The sequence below is a fragment of the Triticum aestivum genome, chromosome 3A (assembly GCF_018294505.1).
Source record: "Triticum aestivum cultivar Chinese Spring chromosome 3A, IWGSC CS RefSeq v2.1, whole genome shotgun sequence".
In the NCBI taxonomy this organism is placed as follows: domain Eukaryota; kingdom Viridiplantae; phylum Streptophyta; class Magnoliopsida; order Poales; family Poaceae; genus Triticum; species Triticum aestivum.
In genome coordinates, this window is record NC_057800.1 from 3,333,832 (window position 1) to 3,342,834 (window position 9,003).

The window sequence follows — 9,003 nt, forward strand, 5'->3', positions numbered from 1 at the left end:
CAAGGTTCGATAGCAAAATAAATGAGGAGAGACATACCTCAACCTTGTAGTACAGACCCATAGGATAAACTGATCCTAAGCATGACTCCAATCCTTCAATAACAACTTTTTGGCAATCATCTAAAATCTATTTGGGCCGACTCATCAACAAAAAAAAATTCTCCTTCTCAAAAGACTCAAGAGTGCAAGGAATAAGGTCATGCAGGAAAAAACACACTAGTAGAAAAACGGCATAATGTGAAGCACATTAGTACCGGTTTGTAACAAAACCGGCACTAATGTGTCCATTAGTGCCGGTTCGAAACGGCTAGGCGGCCAGAGCTAATTATTACCAATTCGTTGCGAACCTTTAGTACCGGTTCGTTGCATGAACCGGTACTAAAGAGGATGTGGCACACCGTGCTCCGGCTCGGCTAACAGGGTTTTTACCATCTTAAATATGTTACTTCTCAAACTATCACAAGCGCTTGGTCTTCATTGAACTCTATGTGTAGAATTTGTGGCCGCAATATGAGTCTTCACCGGTTTCTAAACCGTTGAGGACTCATATTGACAATTCAGATTGTACACAAAAAGATCAATGATGATCAATGTATTTTTTATGTATATTTTTACATGTTTACACCCTCACTCTGTCCTCTCAAACTCCGGACTTTTTTGCGTTCAGCAGGCACCATTCAAAGCCACGTCATCAATTTTCAACCCTTTCTGACATAATTTGCTATTTTTAATGCATTTACTGATTTGTTTTGAGCTAAATGGCCCTGAAATTGAAAAGCACTACAAATGAACTCAGAAAAGGTTGAAACTTGGCATGGTATCATCATTTCGCCCGCATAGCATGTGCAAAAAAGTAGAGAGGGTCACGGCAAAAACAGGATGCACTTCGTGTACAAACTGCACAATCTCTTTCAAAGTATCAGGGTTTCGGACGAAAACTCATCTGTTACACCGGCAATTCAAAATTTTAGTAACTTATTACAACTGCAGAAAAGAAAAAAACTATATAAAAAAATTACTCAGAATAAATAGAAGAAAATAAATAAAGCAGAAAAGAAAAAAACTATCTAAAAAAATTACTCAGAAATAAATAGAAGAAAATAAATAAAGCAGAAAAGAAAAAAACTATATAAAAAAACTACTCAGAAATAAATAGAAGAAAAGAAAAACTATATAAAAACTACTCAGAAATAAATAAAGAAAATAAATAAAGTAGAAAAGAAAAAAAACTATATAAAAAACTCCTCAGAAATAAACAGAAGAAAATAAATAAAGCAGAAAAGAAAAAAACTATATAAAAAATTACTCAAAAATAAATAGAAGAAAATAAATAATGCAGAAAAGAAAAAAACTATATAAAAATTTGTTGGGGCACTGCCCAGTGGGCCTGCCAGACCTCGGGTGTGCAAATTCAGGCCCAGAAGGGCCAGCAGGCTCACAGGACAGCGCGCCATAGTTAGGCCCAGAAGCCTGCTATATAGAGGAGTTCGAAGGAGCAGCCGCAGCTGGGTTTATAAACCAGTGCGGCTGCCCTTTGCCCGGCGAGTTGGGACTAAACTTTGCGCCCCTCGCCTGGCAGCGCACCCCCTTTAGTACCGGGTCGTCGCTCCACCTGGTACTAAAGGTAGGGTCTTTAGTACCGGTTGGAGCCACCAACCGGTATTAAAGGTCACCACCCGGTACTAAAGGGCTACCCTTCCCGCCGCTTGGCCTGGCCAAAATTGACCTTTAGTACCGGTTGGTGGCTCCAACCGGTACTAAAGGCCCATCCTACATAAGTGGCACTTACAAATTTCGTCAGTTTTTATCTGCTTCTTCTCCTCTGCCCCGTCGCCCGCCGCCCCCATCGCCACCCCTTGTCGACGCCCCCGTCGCCGCCCCGTCCCCGTCCCCGTCGCCCGCCACACTTCAAAATGAAGAACATATCCATGAAGGTGGCAGACGCCGTTGCTTATACAAATCCCCCCGAAGCAACCTTCCATTGCAACCCGATTCCAGCCGGCTATGCTCGTGTCATGGTTGATGAGGTGGTGGACCAATATTCGGGGCTAGAGCTTGACATTCCTGGGCATCACCAGGAGCACACACTGGGAGAGGCCATACATCATATCATCCTATGGAGAAAGGATTGCATCATCTTTCGAAGGCCACCGACACCGCGTCGTCATCCGACTCCTCCTCGATGTGAGGCCACTCCTCCTCCAAGTCCGGCATAGCAGTAGGCCACTCCTCCTGCTTCAAGTCCGGCACAGCATGAGGCCACTCCTCCTGCTTCAAGTCCGACGCCGCGTGAGGCCAATCCTCATGCTTCAAGTCCGGCACATCGTTAGGCCCCTCCTCCTGCTCCAACTCAGCCACGTCAGCCGTCTCCGCCGCCTTAGCAATCGGGGAAGAGAGACGCCGCAGCTATGATGCGTAGCGCTACGAGTCGAGGTAGTACAGGAGGTATAGGCGGAGTCAAGCGATATAAATATGGTCCAAGCCTCGCTCCTCTTCCTCAGAGGCCTTACGACATGACCGAGGAGCAAAACGTAGCCATAGTGAAGGCCCTAGTGGACGCCCATTTTGGACCGAAACCGGCACCGCCGCCAAGGGAGAAAGTGCCAGAGGAAAAGATTGCCACTTTATTCGTATGGCTAGACCACCAGCTCCCAAGCCTGTTGACTCAGACTATGAGCGCCAAATCAGGAAGGCACATTGAGCACGAGTACAGAAGGAGTCGAGCTCAAGCTCGAGCCAAGCAGCTGGCAAAAAATGCGGAAAACCGTTCCCCAGCTGGGAGAACAGGCGACGCAATCGATACCCCCGCTTGTTATGCCAACAACACATAAGAGTATCGGCGCCCTATATATATGTGGGCAAACCGTTAACGTTCCCCAGCTGGGCAATCTGGTAATAACCGAGGAGCATATAATGCAGGCTGAAATGATCGGTATGACTGTTGGACAACTCCTTGAGATCGAGCACATGTCTCCACTTAGAGAGGAGGAAATAAAACGAAAATATGTCCGTGGTGAACCTTTGATCAAGCCCGAGGAGGTCAAGAACCTCCCTATGAGAATGTATGAATTGCATCAATGGTACATGAAAATTTGCAAGACCCACAATCTATAGTTCCTCATGGTGAAAGTCAAGGAAGAGGATAATTCCATATGCTAGCTCTGTCTATTGAGTATACAGAACTGTTTCAGTTATTCAATTATGACGCACTCGACAAATCTATCGTCAGTTGCTATTGTCTGTAAGTGATTTATTTCTGTAATTTAAGTCTCAAGCTAGCTGTAGTGCTCTCGTTGATCATTACATGTAATTATCCTTACTATATATTCTTTTCTGTGGTATTATGCAGGATGAAGATGTCCGAAATGAGAAAAGCTGGACGCTATGGCATTGGGTTCATTGACCCAAATACCATTAATGAAGAGACATGGTCATATGAACATTATAAACAAGAAATAGAGAATAACATGCTAGAGTTCTTGAAGCGCCTCATTACCAATGCAGATATACTACCACTACAAGAAATATGTCAACTTGTGACCTTGACTATTGGTCAATGAAAGGTCATTGTTTTTCATTTCCGACCTTTTTTGACCAAAAACAGAAGGTCAAAAGCTGGCGGTCGTAAACTGAAATTAACGACCTTCTCTATGAGAAGGTCGTGGACATTTACGACCAAAATATGCCTATTGTTTTGTTTTGTCACTAGCAGCCTCCCCAAGCCACGTAGGCATCCGACGTGGCAATCTGATGTGGCATAAGATTCAGCCCGGTCCAATTCAGTTTTCTACATGAGCCTAGCCCAACAATTCGGCTTTTTTAATGTGTTTTTTTCCTGTGTTTTTATTAGCTACATGGGTCTGACCCAGTAATTCAACCCATGTATTATTTTTTAGGCAAGCCCTTTTAATATATGTATTTTATGTTAATTTCAGTAAGCTACATGGGCCTGGCCTACAATTTGGCCTTTTTATTTTCTAGCGCACAACATTTTGCAATCAATTTATTTTTTATTTCCAACTTTTGTTCCCAGCTCCAGTTTACAGATGGGTCCCAAATGTCAGATTTTTCATGACTTATTAATAAGCAATATATATGTATATATCAAACAGACAGAAGAGAGAAAGCATATGAAAATCTTCAAATAATAGCTAAAATAAGTTTATTATAATATGCTATACAGAACAGAACACGTGAAACTACATACACTCATTCACATCACAACAACCAGTTTTCATACAATCATTCACATCACATCAACCAGTTTAACCATCGAATCTTGCATACTCAGGAACTTCAAACTTCACCCAGATCCACACAATCATAAATAATGGGATCTACAAATAGACCGCTCTACCAGTACAAAAGCTAGCTGCTCTTCAACATGGGTAGAAGTCCTCAACGGAGTTCCATTCACCTACAAGAACAGAATGGAATATCAAGTACTTGCATTCTTCAAGAAGATTACAACCAACATATATATGTACGGGGACATCAGGAAAGCTGATGGAGCAAAATCAAACAACAGATAAATCAAGTAAACAGACCATTTGGAAAAAAATATACTACCAGGCTTGAACATGAGCATAGAAAAGAAAAGATGATTTCAGTGAAATTAAAACTGCCAATGAAAGCTGAATAACAGTTCAGCTGATTAACTCCTAGTATGGAGGAATATCACAAAATTAAACAAGATGGTCGTGCAAGTTTCTATACAAGTATTCGTGATTACGGTTTGTTATCATCGTCTAAATTCTCCAACATGCACAAAATTAATTAATATATCTGAATGTGCTACCAATGAAGCAAATTCTAAAAGATACACGGACAGGGCTTAATTAGCTAACCATGTCATTCTATAAACACACAGCAAACTCAATGATAACGTGTATAGTTATTACCATATAGTTTCTATATGAGTATTCATGATTTCCTTTTGTCATCGTCGTTTAAATAGCTTGGCGAACATTGACAGCAAAGAAACAAAAAATTTAAGTCAATAGCTTTGTGAGCATGTAGTAGATTGTTCACATCCTTATGAAATACATGGCAAAGAAGCTTTACCATGTAGACAAACACCCACTAACTCAGACGCTACAGGTGCTTGTTTCATCATGTTACAAAGGAGAAGCACAAACCACAACTTTACTCCACACACACACACACACACACACACACACACACGCACACGGACCAGTAGATCAACAGGAGGACATAGATTAGACCAAATCCACATAAACAAATCCATACACATAGCAGGATAACTGGATATTGGCCAATTGGTTTGATCAGGAGCAACAGTGCATATTTTCCCTAAACCTAAAATTGCCATAGTGCGTAAATCATGCCACTGGTCAGAGCACAACACCACAATCACCAGTACAAGGCCACCAGAAGCACCACAGAGAGGGATAGAGCTCACCTAGGTGGTTTGTAGCCAAGGAAGAAGCACAGCCGGCCGCGGTTGCGGCAGAGTTACTTGCAACGCATATGCAGATCCTTGGGGCTTGTTGTCTTTACCAACACTTCATCCCACAAAACAACTCCCTTGGCTGCCATGTCACATGCTTCTACTGCCTTGTCCACCATGTCATAGATGCATCCAGAGTAGTTGGACTGAGATCCTCCAGCAGAGGGGCACAACCAACTAACATACAAAAGGAGAAACGGTCACTTTAAACGGTAATAATATTTTAGGTCTGACTAGTACTAAAATCAACAGCATCTGACTCTATATAAAAAATCAACAACATGTTGTAACAGTACGACTGTGCTCCCAATCATAAACAACAAGATTCGGGACATTTATCATGCCAACAATACCACTAGTAGTAGTACCAATGTGTTAACAAAATTTAGGCCAGTAAACCAGGACAAAGCCCCTGCTGCTCTCAAACAGTAGGTCACCGCCATAAGCTTTGATTTCTGGCAACTAGGGGAATTGGATCAATTGCAATTCAAGATGGTGCATTATTTGCTAGTGGCAAAGCAGGTTCGTTTTTACTGGGTACTAACAAAGTTGGTTTTTACTAGGTAGCGGCATAGTAAGTTGTGACATTTAAAAAAAACAGTAAGAAAACCAGCGGCGGCTGCTCCAGCCCGCTGCTCTCCTCCTCGACACCGCCACTGTAAATTTTGCTAGCAATCATCAGCAGCAAGTACAGAGTAAACTGGGACTTTGTTGTAGCTACAGAAACTGAAACAACACACACATCATGGAATTTCATATCATAGCCAACAAATATTTTACCGGAACACAGGGTGTTCTTCTCCGTATTTTAGAAACATGCAAACAAAGGTTTCAGTACAAACAAACAAGTGGAGTAGACAAATTTCAGAACAGAATGTGTTCGCACCGTTTGGTTTATGTGCTTGGTTTATTTAAACAGAAGTTTCTGTACAAATAGACAAGTGGAGTTAAAAAAATACAGAAACTACATAAGCTGCACATTCAGGTTGTGATACTCCCATCTTCAGTATATGCATGTTGTGATACTCCCATCTTATGCAATTTGACTCGCAGAACAAGAACAAAACTGATTTTGAACATTCGATGCAAAATACGGTAAATACGTCTTGTATCTACTCCTTGGCTACTGTTATTTCAACTGTAAATTTAGCCAGCAATCATCAGCAGCAAGTACAGAGTAAACTGGGACTTTGTTGTAGCTACAGAAACTGAAACAACACACACATCATGGAATTTCATATCATAGCCAACAAATATTTTACCAGAACACAGGGTGTTCTTCTCTGTATTTTAGAAACATGCAAACAATGGTTTCAATACAGTCAAACAAGTGGAGTAGACAAATTTCATAACAGAATGTGTTCGCACCATTTGGATTATTTGCTCGGTTTATTTAAACAAAAGTTTCTGTACAAATAGACAAGTGGAGTAGCATGTGTTTACTTTGCATGCTCAAGGTACACTAGTCTGATGAAAACAATATGCTCGAGGTAAATTAGCTTGCATGCTCGGAGTACATTCAGAAATTCTGAACAACATCAAATTGGCTAAATAACTTGGCCTAGAACACCAATCTTAAAGTGAATTTATGAGAGCAGTACATTCATGAAGTTCTACTCTGAATTTTAACTTTCTTTCTCTGAATTTTCTGCAGCGGGGTAATATCTCAAAAGAAAACAACACTGTAAACAGGCAATTGACTAAAACCCGGAGTACTATGATAGGGAATACCCACATTCATTTCAGAAATTGGTGTTGGACATACGACAACCCCTTGAAGTACACCTAAATTTATACTGAATTCCTTGCTCTATGACTAAAACCCGGAGTAGAAACATAAGGAATTGAAATGCCTGCATTCATTTCAGCAAGAAAACTAGTAGATCTTGGAGGTTGAAGCACTAAGATTAAGGAGTAACTTAATCAGAAGGGCCTAGCAAGCTAGCACAAGCATCAACAGCCGTTTTAATCAATCAGAAGGGCAGGAGTAGCTTAATCAATACCCTTATCCGTGAATTACAGGTAGGACTCAATATTGGAGGTTCGTGTTGGGCTCTTGGTGGCGCTGCCAGCCTGCCGCCTTCCCTTGGCGCTTGAGTAGGCCGTCAACTCCTTGTTGTACGCCATCCTCATGTTCATACTCATAGCAAGGGCGGCAGACCAGGAGGGCGCACTCATTGCAGGCCTGACCACCTGCGCCTTTCAACTCCTTACCCTGCATCAGCAAGATCAAAACAAGGTTAGTATACAACCCTACGAAATTAACACAACTTGCCAGGAGACACAGCAATTCCTCATGTATTCATTGATGCTACGTGAGGAAATCATCTGCTTGGCTTAAAGTTGAGACTATGATCATCAATGAATACTAAACAAGGTCCCAATATATCAGTGCGGTCTGGAACAGAAAAATCTCTTAATTGCTCCACCACTCGTCAATTAACAGAGAGGGAAAATGCGCCAAATAAACAAATCCAGCTCGCAACTACGCAACCCCCGCTGTTACCCCTAATCTCGCAACCTAGATCCACTGCCTCGCGCGTGCCAGATCCACCGATGCGCGCACCGCATGAAGGAGCTGTGACGAGCAGAGATGACACCGAAACATTAAGGCGTCGAGGCAGGCAGGAAGGGTGAGAGAGGGGGGAGACAGACGTACCCATCATGGTCGGAGATCCGCGGTCACCATGGCCGGAGATGGACGGATGCCAGCGCGCGTGGTGGAGGTCGACGAAGAACCGACATCGTGGTTCAAGCAGTAGATGACGGCGTCGTGGTTGAAGCAGTAGACGATGCAGTAGCAAATCACCAGGGCCATCGCGGCAGGATCCCCCGAGAGAAGGTGGGTGCGGATCCGCCGTCGGTGCCCCGTCCCCATCCATCCATGGGCGATGGGTGGGTTTCGGCCGCTGTTGCCACATCCGTAGATCTCAGGAGGAAGGGAGGGAGGGAGGTCGCCGGTGGGGGTGGTAGTCCGCCAGCGGCGGCATTGGAGAGGAGTCGGGGGAGGGAGAGGAGTCGGGGGAGGGAGTGGGTCTCTAGCCAGGGAGGGGAGGGGAGGTGGAGGCCATGGTTGTGGTCGCCGACGGTGTTGAAGTGGTGAGCGCCGCCACGGGAGAGAGAGAGGGGACGCTGGAGAGATAGAGAGATGGATGGGTGGGGGCTGGTTGAGAGGAGGTCGCCGCCGGCCCATGGGATCGGGGGAGATGAGGTGGAGGGAGGGGTCGGGGAAGAGGATTGGATCGAATCGTGGGAGGCAAGAAAGAAAGGAGGCGAGGGGTGGATGGAAAAGGACCAGAGGACAGAGCTAGGGTTTCGGGGTTGGTGTGGAAGGGTTGAGGACGGTCGTTGGATCTGCGAGCATCCGTATGATGCACGATCCGCGTGATACGTCCACGGACCAATCACAATGAAGTATGATGTTATGACCATCTAAATAGGTCATAGTTGCCTAAAAATAATGTGTTAAAATCATGTGATCTCATATTGTGCACAAATGATCAATCTTATGGCCACATTATTGGCATAGTTTG

General features: G+C 43.6%; 1 long non-coding RNA gene across 1 annotated transcript; it reads right to left on the minus strand.

Moving 5' to 3' along the window:
- Positions 1-4,131: 4,131 nt before the first annotated feature.
- On the minus strand, positions 4,132-8,744 carry LOC123057436 (uncharacterized). The gene is made up of 4 exons (XR_006426846.1): positions 8,130-8,744; positions 7,474-7,685; positions 5,423-5,647; positions 4,132-4,417 (listed from the first exon to the last, which is right to left on the minus strand). It is a non-coding gene; the product is annotated as an uncharacterized lncRNA (long non-coding RNA).
- Between the last annotated feature and the right edge of the window lie 259 nt (positions 8,745-9,003).